The sequence below is a fragment of the Cavia porcellus genome, unplaced genomic scaffold, assembly GCF_034190915.1.
Source record: "Cavia porcellus strain 051 isolate PalLab524CR breed Dunkin Hartley unplaced genomic scaffold, mCavPor4.1 scaffold_17, whole genome shotgun sequence".
Classification (NCBI taxonomy): domain Eukaryota; kingdom Metazoa; phylum Chordata; class Mammalia; order Rodentia; family Caviidae; genus Cavia; species Cavia porcellus.
This window is the reverse complement of record NW_026947500.1, coordinates 49,395,717-49,408,074: the sequence shown is the minus strand read 5'-3', so window position 1 is coordinate 49,408,074 and position 12,358 is coordinate 49,395,717. Positions and strand designations below refer to the sequence as shown.

Here is a 12,358-nt window from a genome sequence, read left to right as displayed (position 1 = left end):
AACAGATCTAAAGAGATTACCAGGAAATTAGAAACTCCATTGAAAGGTGGCAAAATCCCTTGACAGAAACTAAAGTTAGTCTTTCAAAATTTGAAAATAAATTTACAATGTGTAATTGTGAAAGGAAAGACCTCGTAAAAATGTAAAGGAAGCAGGAAGCAACAATACAAAGGCTAGAAGACAACAAGAAGACCTATAAATTAAGAATTAAAAAATATGTGCAAAGAAGCAGAAGTAAACACAAATGAAATATGAAGGCTCTTCACAGAAATAATTAAGAAAAACTTCCCAACCATAGGAAAAGGAAAAGGAAAAGGAAATGATATTCAGGTATATGAGGCATACAGTACAGGCATACATCCAGCCAGCTACAACCAAAAGATATCTGCATTCAGACATAAAATAATCAGGATCTCAGAAATTTATCACAAGAGCAAAATATGAAAAACAGTCAGAGAAAAGAAATAGATCACCTATAAAGGAAAACCCATCAAAATGATTAGAGACTTCACACAAACTATCAAAACAAGAAGAGCTTGGAACAAAGTATTCCAAGCCCTGAAAGAAAATAACCTCCAACCCAGACTGATGTACCCTGAAGAACTGTCTCTCAAAATTAATGGAGAAAGAAATGTTTCCATGATAAAGAGGAACTGTGGGAGTTCATGACCAGCAACCCAACCATACAAAAATACTGGAAGACATTCTAGAGAGAGAAAAAAAATCACCAGGATGCCAGAAACAGTGGCAGAGAGGCCTCAATGAACAGGGCAGACAGTGGAATGAAGGAGAAAAGGAGACAACCAACAGCAGAACAATATCATAGCATAGATGAGGCAGAGAAGACTGCCTATAATCTCTAACACAGATGGCCTTGATACACTAACAAAAAGAAACACATGCAAAGTAGCCCAGGAGATAGGGTGCATCAAAATGCTCTGAATAGAAAATATAATCTTCCTGAAAGAGGGTTAATGACTGAAAGCCAAAGATGAGAAAACAATGCTTTATGTGACAGGGAACCAGAGAGAAATAGAGATGGCTCATCTAGCAGCTGCAGATAGGTTGGAAAGTCATGACCCTTTTGTGCAGTGGAGAACTACTCAGCTATAAGGAAGAAAAACCTTGAGGCTTTAGTAGGTAAAGGAATACAGCTCAAGATCAAGTTCAGCAGTAAAAAGGTTCAGAACCACTTAGGTCGATAGCAGGGTTTCACCATAATCTAAAAACTAAAGGAGTTAGTGGGATGCAAAATGTATAAAGCACCCTGAGAAATGGAAAGGAGAAGAACTGTCTAAAAAAGGAAGGCAGAAGGGGCTGGGGATTTAGCTCAGCGGCATAAGCGCCTGCCTTGCAAGCAGGCAGTCGTGAGTTCAATCCCTGGTACCGATAAAAATGAAAAAGACCAAAAAAAAAAAAAAAAAAAAGACAGAGGACATTGTTAATAGAGTATCAGAATTTAAAAGCCACAATAGTCTTATTTTTTTGCTTAATTTGATTTTAATCTATTCCTGTCTGTCTACTCATACTAGATTTGAGGGCACAGAAAACTATTCCAAAAATACCAGGATATACTGTGGTAACTATCTCTAATTTCCTATTAACATGAAGCCCTGTATTACTTACACTGTCTTACTATATCTGATGTTACTTGAATCTGGTTTGTTAGATCATTGTTTTGTCTCAACTGATTTTATTCGAATTTGGTATGCATGATAGTATCAAGACCAAGAGCAGAGGCAACTACTCTGAAGATGACAATATCCAGTAGGATATCCATTCCAGTTTGATTATTAACTGGCTTTGACGTCCTATAATGTATCCAATGTTTTATTTTTATTAATATTGCTGTGTAGTGTTATGGTCAATTATTTTTTATGCCTGATAATACAGATAATTCTATTGAAAATAACAAGAGATATCATAGTAACTACATAGATCACATAATATTGTGGTTTTATATGTCTTTTTCATTTCACGTTTTTCTAGGAATTTGTTTTGTTGTCTTGTTTTGATTTGGTATTCCCCTTAATACAGAAAGTACAGCTACACATGTAGAGATTCATGCATGTGTAGAACTAAACAGTTTATGAGAATAGATTATATAATGCATGATGTAATGAACAGATACTCTGAAGGAAAAGAGACACTAAGATTCCCAGTGTTAATTCTGTAGCATCATGCTATAAAATCTAGCAGTACTATTATTCCCTGTGCAGAGTGATACTAGTCTGTTTTCTTTTGTTTAATTTCAACGTACATAAAGATATGAAGAGCTATTTTGAAGAAAATGAGAGACATTATGGCAGCCATTGTTGACTTCTCTATTGCCTAGTCTTGAAGACATAAAACGTATTCATTATCCTGTTCTGATCAGTTAGTATTATTTTGTTCAGTATGAATTTACTGTGTGTGATGTTATGGACAGCTATTTGGAAGAAAACAAGAGACAGTAAGACAGAGAGTGAAGATCTCCAGTGGGCTTGCTTTGAAATCTGCATTTCTTAAATTGTTTTCTCATGATCTGTTTTATTCTAATTTTACCCTCTTTAAAATAAAAAAAAAATAAAATATTTTTAAAAAGAAAATTGCACAGAAAAAAAAAAAACGATTTTTCTGAGATGTGCAATCCTTCAGCCTACTGGTATGGGCACATTCATTTAAACTCACATGGCATGTGGCATGAGGGTGTGGTCACCATCTTCTTTGACTTTAACTAAAATTCTTCCCCATGACAGTTGTGTTACTTGAGGCCTAGGGAGTCTCATTCTGGGGCTCAGTTTGTTCCTTCTGGGGCCCCCTGTGCACCATTTCAATGAGGCGGGTTAAGGCAGCTGAAACTGCAACAAGCTGCTCTCCAGGCTGACATAAAATGATTGCTTTGTTTCCCTTCCTAGCAGTGGGCTATGGACTGAAAACTGGTGGTCAACTTAACGCCAGCTAGATTACATCAACATGACATTGAGCAAAGATGCTCCACCTGAGAAAAGTTGCCAAGATAAATAGGTTAAAAAAGGGGGGGGGGATGTAGAGGGTTGAGGTGTTAAGGAAACATTGTGGGTTCCCCTACTAGTTGCTGTCTGAGCTGTTGGTTCTCCTAGAGAGGCTTTGGTCTTCACATCAAGCATTGCTTCCCGGCTCTGGAGGGAAAGACATGTGCTGCTTGGTCTCCACCACAAACTCATCACACTGCTTCCTGGCATGTACCTGACTGTGCTTGTCATCAGAGGAGCTCAGGGCCTCTGTGTCGCTGCGGACAGCTGTGTTGCCTTTCAGGACAGCCCTGGTCTTTGTTGTGAGTGTGCCTTCCCAGCTCCTGCATAAAATCCTAAACCCACTAGCACAGCTCCTTCGTCCTGCTAGCATAGACTTTCTGGCTTCCACCACTGACCCTTGGGTCTTCCCGGCACGGATCTGTAAAGGAGACTGGTGTGAGTCCTTCTTGTGGGCTCTGGACCTACAGTTGGACTCGTGGGAGGCATTGTCCTAAGCTCTGGGTTTTTAATCTGGACTCATGTGGGACATTGTTGTGGGGTTTAGGCTCTTGATTAAATAATCTATGTCTTTGGTATTGCAAATAGATTTCCTGCATTTTCCTGTGTTAACTTCTAGTGACCATTATAAAAATATTATTCATGTCCTAATCCTAGTTGTTCTCTGTGTACCCTGCCTGACTACAACACAGTGTCTGAGGCTCAGGAACTTCTCCTCACTACACGCCATCATCTCTGTCCTGCAGAGTGAGCTCATACATTGGCTGAGCAGCACATGGGGAGAGGTGTCCAGGTGGGCCTGCATATCTCTATAAGGACACCACAGTAGATAAGTGACAGATATGTTACAATAGATCTGTCCTCTGCATGGCCCTGGAAAGCCCTGGGGCACTGAGGGTAAGAGTCACCTTGTAGGTGGGATGCCTAAGCCTCTCTGCTCTCTTACACCAGAGTTTTCTCCTCAGGATTAAATTTACTTAGAGTCAGGCACAATTGTTCATAAAAAGGTTTTGTTCAAGTGATCAATAAACAGCAATAGAACTCTTTGTCCAGGTGAAACCATAGCTGTCAAAATAGACAAACTCTATAGTCAGCAATACTGAGGATGGACAGGATGATCAAATGAGAGCTCCTTTCCCAGTCGTTGAGCCTGCATAGGTTTTATATGAACTTAGTACAAATGCTCATGCAGGCAGTTTGTGTCCTTTGATTTACAAATGAAAAGAATTTTCTGCAGTTCCTCCTTAAGGTTTTTCTCTCAAACAGGAAAAGCTTCAAACATTTCATAAAGCTATGTGCCAAAGACACTGCAAAGAGCAGGAATTTGCTTATTAAGGTAAGTAGAGATGGGGATCTGGGTGAAAGTGTTTTAAAGAGAGAGAAATGAGCGACGTTGGAAGAAATTCAGGGCCAGATGTAGGTTTTTCATGTATTTTCTATTTTCTTTGTCTATTCCTCATTGATAATCTGAGCAATTCCAGTTGTATCTTTGGGAATCACAGGAAGGTAGCTCAGTTTCTCATTGGTTAGGCAGGAGGCTTGGGGCACATGAAGGTCTAGTTTTGAGATGCTGCAGGGCTCTGAGGAGGCTCAACGAGCAGGAAGGGTTGATGGGCTGGTAGAATTAGCAAATGTCTGGCTGCCATAGTAGGAAATGGGTAGACAAACGGAAGACTGGCTCATGTCCCAGTGGGTGCAGCTGGGACTGATTTAGGGGTGTACTGTCTTTTCTCTCTCTGCCCCTGTGCCTCACTGATGGGTCTTCAGATTCCTACTTCAGTGCCCAGTTGGCAGCAGCACTGACTCCTGATGACTCTGACAACTAACTTGAAGTCTCACATATTCAATAGCAGATCCTTAGTGAGCCAGAGATCAAACCCTCTTCCTTGCCCTATCCTTCAGAGATGACACCCAAGGAGACCACATTCTAAATAGCTGAGCAGAGGCTTTGTCAGAAGAAGTCTCTTGGCAGATTCCTAGGACCAGATGAAGCCAGATGTGGCCTCCAGTCTAGCTTTGGTTCTAGAGGTTCAGGGGGCTGGGTCAGGAAGGAGCTTCTAACACATGATGTGTGATTGACTTTTCCACTGTGTGTTGGCATGGCAGGGTACTTGGACACACACCTGGAACTCAGAGGATAGGGCAGTGGTCAGGAATGCTGATAGAATATAGGGTAAAAGAAGCTGAGGTTGTATTTGAGCTGGCAGGAGCAGCTGGCTGCCCTCATAGGGTCCTGGGAAAATCACTGACATACTTGAACCTGATTCCCCATTTGCAGAGAGGAAAGTTGAAAGCTTAGTGCAGGCAGCACAGAGTGGCAATGAGTGCAAGATCATGTGCTTCCTCTTGGATCTTCTTCAGAAAGGTGGCATTAAGAGCAATGACAGTTATACACACTGAGTCCTCAAGAGAGGCAATGAGGCAGGTGTATGTCAAGATGGGAAAGCAGGTTCCAGATTTCCAGGCCATATGCAAAGGGTGACTTTCCAAACAGCCATGAGAGCTGGGATTGAATCTAGAAACAGATTCAGAGGGCAACAGAGCCTTACTAGCTGACAGGAGCCAAACCTGGAAGGTGTTGTTCAGAGGGACAGAGTGGTGAGGGGAGAAAAAATCTCAGTAAACCTACCTGACCCCAGCATGTGGGGTTCTTCAAGAAGGCCACCCTGGACATCAACCTCTGAGAGCCCAGATGAGCCAGCAGCAGAAGAAGGTGAGTGAGCTGTGCTAGGGTAGTTCCAGGCCTCACAGGGCAGGAGAGCCTCCCTACCTTCCAGCCTGAGCCAAGCCCCAGATGGGCTTTACTTCGAGCAGATATGGGGCAGAGCAGGGGTTAAACACCCCATCATGGCATACACATTAAATTTTACCATTTAATCTAGGCATGGTGGTGTATGGCTATACTTATACTCTCGGAGGCTGAGGCAAAAGGATCACATGTTCAAGCCCAGTCTGTCAACTCTGTGTTTTAGTAGGCTGTGCCCCAAGGTGAAAACTATAAAAGGCTTGAGAATATATCTTTTATGAAGGCCTTAGTTTTGGTACCTAAGAAGAAAAATTGCCATGGAGGTTATTAGGGATGTTTGGTGCCATAAGAAGAGAGGCAGGAATGAGAGAATTGGAGGAAGGTAGGTTAGTGTCCCAGAAAGGGACAGGAGGCAGATGCATCTAATTTCAGGGGGACTCATAGGCCTTGAGTGGGACCTGGGAGTGGGGACTCATCACTATCTCCCAACGGCACATGGTACTGCCCTCTTCCTTGGCACATTCCTCACTGACCTGGTGATGCTGGACACTGCAATGAAGGACAATGTGGATGTCAGTGATCCTTGGTGCAACAAGTTTGGAACAGAATCCTTGGACTTGGAACAGAAGGCACCTGGTGTTAACACTTAGGTCCCAGCAATTGGCAAACCTGACTCTTGTCAGGTCCTCACACCTGGCCCTGTGTTCTGTTGACACCAAGTCCATTTTGCCCATGAGCGAATGACCCCCTGCAATGATCCTGAGTCCCTCTTAACCAAACCCTGAAGCTGAAGAGCTGCCCTTTCAAAACATAAGCATTCAGAGGGGATTTCTATCACATTTAGGTTATTAAATGAAATTCTACTATAGTAATCTGTGAATATGTGAGATTTCATGTAAAAATTAACTTTCCAAATACAATATGACAATTTATATTAAAATGATTTGCCTTGAATATTCTGTTTTCAAGAGAAAATGAATAAAATTTCCAGTGACCGTGCAGGAGGATAAACAAGTCATGATCCCAGATCCCATGATCCCAAGTTTTTTACTTTGTGAATTCACCTTTTCACTGAGACACTTAGTAGTTACAAAAAAAATACTAAACTGTAATTTTCTGAAAAACATTTCCTCTGAGGAAGAGCTGCATGGCATGGATCACTTCCTTGTTTCTTAAACTGTGAATGAGCGGGTTTATCACTGGGCTCACAAAAGTATAAAACATTGCAATTACTTTGGACTCTTCCACAGACTTCTCTGATGGAGTCTTAAATACATGGAGAACAGGGTTCCATAGAATATGGCCACTGTGGTCAGGTGGGAACCACAAGTAGAAAAGACTTTGCACCTGTGTTCTGCAGAATGAATCTTCAGGATGGCTGCCTAGTGACTCGCTCTTGTATAAGCTGTCACACAGCCAGTAAAGGATGCTTTATGGAATTGTTTGTTTTATGGCTTTTTTGAGGGGGTGGGGAATTTGTAGAGTAGGAATCAGCAATGACAACACCACTGTCTACCATCTTTAAACCTGGGGACAAAAGCTTGTATTTATGCTGTGGAACATTTTTCTAGAGAAAGTTCCAGGGAAATTTATCAATATCATATTTGCCTTTACTTTATGGCATGGGAAGGGATATAAAGAAGGAAATCTGAGTTTCAGTAAAGTATATCTGATGTATAAATCCTGTCCAGGTGATTTTGTGTGCACACACACAGAGAATGACTCTGAACATTATGTAGTAGAGGAAACTGGGATGTGCGTTTTCTAGTGGAGATTTTTTTTTGCAACACAATACACAAACATAAAATAATTATGAAAAGATAACCACGAAAATTTATCAAAAGCAATAACTTACACAATAAATATCTTGTGGAAATGGGGAAAATGTTGCCTAAAGACTAAAAAATATTGGTACACTAAACATTTTTATACTAAAGTTACCCTATGCACTTAAAAGAAACATCTAAAAGTGTCACAATATGGAGTATATTTATGCCACAATTCAGTTGTTAAACACTAAAATCAGTTTCATGGATATTATCAATGGAGGCAAATATGAAACATTATATAACAAATAGTTATTAATAACATTATACTGACAACCTTATGGAAATCACCTCTGGAAAAATGGAAGAAACTAATTTGGAAATGAGCATCTCCTATTAGGAAGATAAACTACTTTAATTACAGAAAATCAAAGAAGCAAATCCCAGGCTCACAAAAGTATGTAAAGTATGCCTTAAATTGTTTAAATAATAAAACACATGTGGTTTTCATTTCAGCATAAGTGGACATAAAAATAGGACAAAAGTAAAGTATGAAGCATTTGCAATTATCAGTATAATTATCTTTTGGAAAATAATCAAATTTTGCTACAGAGATTTACACAATGTGAAGTATGCATGGAAACCATGTTCTTACTCAGGGATTCTTTTATAAATCACTTTGCTGTGCTCATAAAAGTTGGTCAGAGATGCTCAGTATCGGTGAGCTAAGGAGAGGAAGGAAACCTTATCATCCAGGTATTCTGGTAGAAGTCAGAAGCAGAGAACACTGCTGGGCCTTATTTCATCAGACACTCATTAGATCTCACACTAAGCATCAGATTCAAAGACCTTCTGCTTTGACTCCAGAGAACTATACTCACTTAGAATATGAGGGATGCTTGTCGATTTTTTCAAGGTTTTCTTTTGAATTAAAAGATATTTTTATTTCTTCAGTGGGAGATTGCAGATATTGAAGTTTTCTCTACTTCACTAGAGTTTCTCATGAACACTCCTTTCAAAGTCTGCTTGACACCCTTGTTCCTCAGGCTGTAGACAAAGGGGTGCAGCATGGGGCTCACAAAGATACAAAACACGGCCACCACTTTGTCAACAGACTGTTCATGGGTCTCAGGTACATGCAGAAGACGAAGGTGTAGAACACAGACACCACAGCCAGGTGGAAGCAGAAAGTGGAGACAGCTCTGCGCTGCCCCTCGCTGCAGCGGATCCTTGAGATGGTGGTGAAGAAGAAGATGTAGGAGGTGAGGATGATGAGCAGGGAACCTGTGAGGTTTATTGCTGCAGACACAAATAGGACTGTTTGCTTTATGAGGGTATCAGAACACGTCAACATTAAGAGAGAAGGGCCCATGCAGTAAAAAATGGTTGATGGTGTTGGACTCACAAAAGGACAAGCTGGAGGTTAGGGTTACCTGCATGGTGCCAACCGTGGAACCCCAGAGGTAGGCAAGGTGGCCAGGCAGAAGCACACGGGCCTGCACATCTTAAGCTGTAACGGAGGGGGTCACAGATGGCTACGGCACTGAGCAGGTAGTACTTGGTGAGCAAGCAAAGTCACAGACACTGGGTGAAGGACCCAGTGTAGGAAATGCTCTTCTTCTCAGATAAGAAATTGACCGGCATCTGTGGGGACGCATTAGCAGAGTAGAAAATGTCCACACATTCTAAATGGGTGAGGAAGAAATACATGGGGGTTTGCAGCTGGGGAGCCTGCAGAAAAATCATCCCAAAATGTCCTGCAAGTGTGATGAGATAAATCAGGAGAAACACCATAAAAAGAATGGGCTTCAGCTCAGGCCAGCTGGTGAGGCCCAGCAGAGTGAACTCATTGGCCTTGGTGCCATTGTGTTGTGGATCTATCTTTGTTATTATGGTCTCTGATAAAAAATGGCACATGAAGGTGTCAAAGATAAAAAGAAACAAATTATAAACAATCTGAGAATAGCTCAATTCAACATGCAGCACAAAAACTGGCTTTGAAAATGAAGTTCTTAGAGGTTATTTCCATTAGGCATGGAGAGATGGATAGACATTAGAAATTTTTTTTGTTTAATTTTATTTAAGGAGAAAAAGAAAAAAAACAGAAAAAGGGTACAAGTTACACAGGATTTCATAAAAAGTAAACAGTAGGAAAAGACTAGTTAATAGATTACATATTGTCATCTTAGAAATAGTTGTTCAAGTTACAAAATTGAAGCATATAAAGTGGACATTCAAACACTGAGATTGCAAAAAGTTCTGTTCAATGATCCAAAAAAACTCAGTAATATGGTTTGCTATCTTATATACTTAAATATGCATGCAGTTATATCATTTAGAGCACTTTCTTTTCCTCTCTTTTGTACAAAGACAATTACACATTTTGAGTTTTATTACTCCCAACGTTCTTATTACTTTTTTTTGAAGAGAATAAAACCAAATGTGACATAACAAAACAGAGTCAGTCAAATCAAAAGGATGGACATAGTACATAATGTAAAAACAGAATACAAGGTGATCAGCAATGGTTACCATAATGCCTCTTGCTATCTTAAAAAGAATTGCCTATATCATCAGGTATAATAACATTGAACAAAACAGTAAAGAACAAAACAAATAAAATCAAAACATTGGAGACATTGCAGGAATTCAAAAAAAGATAATAATCAAACCAGAATGAGCATCATAATGAAACTTATTGTCTTCACAGTTGTTGCCTATAATCTCAAGCTTGATAGTATCAAGCAAAACAGAATAGAGGAAAATCAGTATGATGTCTTGTTTTCTCCAAAATAGCTGTTCCTATCATCCAACCTTTTCTGCCTCATTTCTGTTGAGTTCTTTTTCTGTGATTAGTTGTCAGTCTGTCTTCTTTGTTTTGCTTTCATTGTGGACTCTCTGCCACTGTTTCTGGAATCTTGGTATTTTTCTTTTTTTAGAATGTCCTGCAGTATTCTCTGTAGAGTTGAATTGGTGGTTGCAAATTCCCCTAGTTCCTCTTTATTCTGGAAGCACCTTGTTTTTCCATCAATTTCTAGGGACAGTTGTGCAGGATATATCAATCTTGGTGGGAGGTTATTATCTTTCAAAGCTTGTATTATTTCCCCTCATACTCTTCGTGATTTGATGGTTTGTGCTGAGAATTCTGCTGTAATTCTGATGGGTGTTCCCTTGTAAGTGATCTGTTTCTTGTCTCTGATGGCTTCTAATATTCTGTTCTTATATTGGATTTCTGGAATTTTGATTATAATATACATTATACATCTGATTATAATTATACATAATACATCTGATATATACATTATACATTTGATTATAATATACATATTCATTATAATATACATCTGTTTGGGTTGTAGGTGGATGGGGTCCTGTATGCCTCATACATATGAGTATGTTTGCCTTTTGCTAAATTAGGGAAATTCCCCTAGATTATTTGTGTGAATAGCTTTTGTAGTTCATTTGTTTATGCCCCTACTTCTTCTTTTACATTCTTTTTTTTTAATTTTTTTTTTGTCTTTTTCGGTTTTTATCGGTACCAGGGATCGAACTCACGACTGCCTGCTTGCAAGGCAGGCGCTTATGCTGCTGAGCTAAATCCCCAGCCCTTCTTTTACATTCTTAATTCTTAACTTATAGATCCTCTGATCATCTTCAAGCCTTTGTATTATTGCTGTTTGTTTTCTTGTTATTTTAAAGAAGTCATTCATTTCATGCTCCCAAGTTACAAATCTGTCCTCCAGTTCAAATAGTCCATCCTTACTTTCTTTCAAGCTGTTATGGAAGCTTTCAATAGAGTTTTTAGTTTCCAGGTAATCTCTTTGAACCTGCTTCATGTATTCTATGTTTTCTCTATTTTCTGCATCAAACACTTCTCCCCTTTTTTCTGTTCTTCCATTCCACCATCTGTTTTTCCCCCCCTTGGGTGGTACTTAGCATTTCTCTAACTATGCTACTCATATATTGCTTTTGGTTGATAAATACTTCACTTTTGAACTCATCTATGAGGCTCTGGAGATATCGCTTTATGTCTATTGGTGCTGTGTCTGATATTGCATGTTTTCTGTCCTCATTCTCCTTTGCATTTACTTTCCTGGATCAGTGTTCTCAGGATTGGGGACTGAGGACCCTTTCTTGTTGCTCCCTCTTCCCATACATTTTGTTCCTTCCATACAAGTGTATATAGGAGGCAGAGTTTCTTTCTTTGTGGGTTACAGTTTGTTTGAATTGTACCGGCAAGGTGTTCCTGCCCACTGCAGTGTACTAGGGAGACACAGACCTGGGCAGCCTCTGCTGAACCCACCCCTCCAGGTCAGTCAAGCTACTGAAGGCTTCACTGCTAGGGTGCACCGCCAGGCAATGGGACCTGGTTTGAGTTAGCCTACTGGGTCCTAGTCTGCAGCATCATCCAGGCCAAGAGCTCCCCACCAATCCTGCTTGAGAGGGGAGTATGTGAATAAAGTCATTGCAGCATCCTGTTCCGGCTAATCTGACTGGTCCCAGAATGTCCTCTGTTGGAGCCTCCTTTTTTGTGGAGGGGTCAACGTTCCTCTTACTCACTGCAGGTAGATGCAGGGCTCTCTGCCAGTCCCTCTCTCGACTCTTTTCACTGATTCCCACTCTCAGAGCTTTTGCATCTCTCTCCGTGCTGTGCCTATTCAAACAAAGCTGTGGCAGCAGGAAATTCAAATCGTGGCTTCCAGAGGCACGGTTTCTAGCTTCAACACTGAGATTTAATTTGTTCTGGTTATAGCACTTGGGTTGCATTTCCAGTTGGTTTCTCCCAGCTTTGTTCCTAGGTCAGCAGGGTATATCTCCCCTTGCTCAGGACTCCTCACACCAGACCATTCCTG

At 40.4% G+C, this 12,358-nt stretch overlaps 1 pseudogene; it reads right to left on the bottom strand.

The window, feature by feature from the left end:
• Positions 1–8,455: 8,455 nt before the first annotated feature.
• On the bottom strand, positions 8,456–9,422 carry LOC100721683 (olfactory receptor 5M11-like; annotated as a pseudogene).
• Between the last annotated feature and the right edge of the window lie 2,936 nt (positions 9,423–12,358).